Here is a 3,636-nt window from a genome sequence, read left to right as displayed (position 1 = left end):
AGAGAAGTTTTTCTCTGCATCGAATTCTCGTGGAAAAATTTAGAGAAAAGAGAGGAGATGGTAGTAGCTTACAGAGTAAAAGTCACAGACGCAAGGAAGGGGAAAAGAAATTTTCCCTAGGTTTTGTATCAAATTTAAGTATTAAAGTAAAACCTAGAGTAGAGAGAGCTTCCTGCAGTTCTGCCTTTATTTTCTGATTTAAAATTTGTTATTCATAAACATAAATGATGATGTTGAATGATTTTATTTTGGATTTGAATGTCTAATCCATGAGCTAAATCTCATTGTGTTGGAATTATTTTGGTGAATTTTTGACGCTGTTGTCAAGGATCAACAATATTGGTGAAAATTTTGTGTGTTATTACCTTTTTAATTTCGCTAGTTTAGCTTAATTAGTTGTTTTGATTTTTGTTTTCAGTATTTTTTTGGTGTGTGAGTAGAGATATTTCTGCACTTGAAGAGTATTGTTTTGATCCTGAAATTGAGAGAACCTTGAAAAGGAGAAAATAATTGTGAGAAATGGAAAGAATTAGAAATGATCAGGTTAGGGAAGAGCCATTACATCAAAATGGAATGGATGTTGATATTCCTCAAATAATGGATGACAAAAACAGACCCATCAGAGAACATGTAGTGTTGATCTTGGTTGATCTGAATCTAGGAATTGTCAAGCCGAATATTGAAGCTCAACATTTTGAGTTAAAGCAAGTGATGTTTCAAATGTTACAAACTGTAGGGCAGTTTAGTTTATTGCCTACTGAGATCCATGGTTTCACTTAAGAGTATTTTTGGAAGCCTACGATTCATTCAGACAGTAGCGTTTTCCTAAAGATGCCTTGAGACTGAAGTTATTCCCTTATTCATTGTGAGATCATGCTAGAGCATGGTTAAATACACTGTCGTCAGGTACAGTGGCATCTTGGAATGAACTTTGTCAGAAGTTTCAGCTAAGATATAATCCTCCAAACATGAATGCCAAATTGAGGAACACATTACGTCCTTTCGACAATTTGAGGATGAAACATTATATGAAGCATGGGAGTGATTCAATGAGTTAATTAGAGAATGATCGATGCATGGTTTTCAATATTGCATTAAATGTGCATACAAGGATGGTGGCTGAAGCATCTACTAATGGAACTTTGCTCAATAAATCATATAATGAGGCATATGAAATTCTGGAGAGGATAACAAACAATGATTATCAATACTCCACTACAAGATTAGGGATTGGCAGTAGAGTTGCTGGAGCAATAGAACTTGATGCGATTACTTCCCTAATAGCTCAAGTATCATCTTTTACGAATATGATTAAAACATTGAAAAGACTAGCTGCTGTGCAGGATATGTAAAGTAGCTGAGGTAGCATGTGTTTATTGCGGAGAAGATCATGTTTTTGGTGAATGCCTATCGAACCCAGCCTCAGTTTATTATATGGGAAATTTTAATCGCAACGACAACCCATATTCCAACACATATAATCTGGGGTGGAAGCAACATCCCAATTTCAGTTGGAGTGATCAAGGGGTGGGAAATTCCAGCAATGGTATTCGACAGAATGTTGCGAGTGCACCACTTGGATGTAATCAGCCCATGCCACGGTAAAATGGTTAACAAAATTCAGCTTTGAGTTCTTCATCTATGGAAGCTCTACTGAAGGAATACATAACCAAGAACGATGCTAACATTCAAAGTCAAGCTGCATCTTCAAGAGTTTTAGAAAATCAAGTGGGGCAAATTGCCAAAGCATGAAGCTTAAGACCCCAAAGAGCACTGCCGAGTGATACCAAAAATTCACGATCTCAAGGGAAGGAACAGTGCAAAGCCATTACAGTCAGAAGTGGTATGCAAATACCAATAGTTGTTAATGACACCACTATTGAAGAAGGTAGTTCAGATTTCACAAATAAGAAGAGTTCATAACCAGTAGTGGAGCAGGCTACAAAATAAAAGAGCAATGAAAAAAATGTTAAAGAAGATTCATCTTGTATTGCCAATAAAAATGACAGGAGAAAACAACCTCAACAAATGGATGGAAAGTCACCGCCACATTTTCCTTGGCGTCTCCAACAACCTAAGCAAGAGTTTCAGTTCAAGAAATTCTTGGATGTCCTGAAGCAATTACATATCAATATACCATTGGTGGAAGCATTAGAACAAATGCCTAACTATGTGAAATTCATGAAAGATACCTTATCAAAGAATAGAAGGCTAGGGGAGTTCAAAACCGCCGCTCTCACTGAAGGATCCAGGGAGTTTTACTATATCTTGCTCTATTGGAAATCATTATGTAGGCAAAGCATTATGCGACTTAGGTGCAAGTATAAATCTAATGCATATGTCTATTTTCAGGAAACTAGGAATAGGGAAGGTGAGACCTACAACTATCACATTGCAATTAGCTGATTGTTCATATACAAATCGAGAAGGTAAAATCCAAGATGTGTTGGTAAGAGATGAAAATTTTATTTTTCCAGTAGATTTTATTATTCTGGAACGTGAGGCTGATAAAGAGGTACCAATCATAGATGGGAGACCTTTTCTAGCAACTTGTAATTGATGTACAAAAAGGTGAATTAAGAGTGAGAGTTAATGGTAAGCAGATAACCTTTAATGTTTTCGATGCTATGAAGTGTACAGATACAGATAAAGAATGTCACGCTATTGAGATTATTGACACAATAGTTCAGGAAGAATTTGTAGAATTTTATCACAATTATTCTAATGATGATGCAGACTCAATTGAGTTAATTGAAACAGAAATGATTGAAAAGCTTGGTGAACTGATGTAAGCTAAGCAAATTGAGAATGGATCAAGGAAAAGTTTCAAATCATTAAATTTACTGGACTGTTCTTTTAAACCTCCTTAACTATCCATAGAATATCCTCCTATGTTGGAATTGAAGCCTTTTCCAGTACATCTGAAGTATGCTTACATGGGAGATAACAACACATTGCCAGTACTTATCTCCGTGACATTGGCATTTGATCAAGAGGCTCAATTGTTGAAAGTGTTAAAGAAGTCTAAAAAGGCATTGGGGTGGATGATTGCTATATCAAAGGAATCAGCCCAGTAATCTGCATGCAAAAGATATTACTAGAGGATTGCCATGGCAAATCTATCGAGCAGCAAAGAAGACTAAATCCCATTAAGGAAGTTGTCAAAAAGGAGATTATCAAATGGCTGGATGCTGGAATTATATACCTAATCTCAAATAGTTATTAGGTAAGCCCTATTTAATGTGTACCTAAAAAAGGGGGTGTCATCGTGGTAAGCAATGATAACAACGAACTCATTCCTACTCATACTGTCACGGGATGGAGGGTTTGTATGGACCAAAGCAACAAGGAAGGACCATTTTCCTCTACCATTTATCGACCAAATGTTAGATAGATTAGTGGGGAAAGCCTTCTATAATTTTTAAGATGGTTATTCGGCGTACAACCAAATTGCCACAGCTCCTACTGATCAAGAGAAGACCATATTCACATGGCCTTATAGAACTTCTGTGTTCCGATGAATGTCATTTGGATTATGCAATGCCCTTGCAACATTTCAGCATTGCATGATGGCAATATTTTTGGACATGGTGGAGAAATTTTTAGAAGTTGTTTTTTGGATGACTTCTAGGTGTT

At 36.4% G+C, this 3,636-nt stretch overlaps 1 non-coding gene across 1 annotated transcript; it reads right to left on the bottom strand.

Moving 5' to 3' along the window:
- Positions 1-977: 977 nt before the first annotated feature.
- On the bottom strand, positions 978-1,083 carry LOC128034363 (small nucleolar RNA R71). The gene has a single exon (XR_008190489.1). It is a non-coding gene; the product is annotated as a small nucleolar RNA R71 (small nucleolar RNA).
- Between the last annotated feature and the right edge of the window lie 2,553 nt (positions 1,084-3,636).

The sequence above is a fragment of the Gossypium raimondii genome, chromosome 10 (assembly GCF_025698545.1).
Source record: "Gossypium raimondii isolate GPD5lz chromosome 10, ASM2569854v1, whole genome shotgun sequence".
Classification (NCBI taxonomy): Eukaryota; Viridiplantae; Streptophyta; class Magnoliopsida; order Malvales; family Malvaceae; genus Gossypium; species Gossypium raimondii.
The sequence above is the reverse complement of the archived record's forward strand: the minus strand, read 5'-3'. Positions and strand labels throughout refer to the sequence as shown.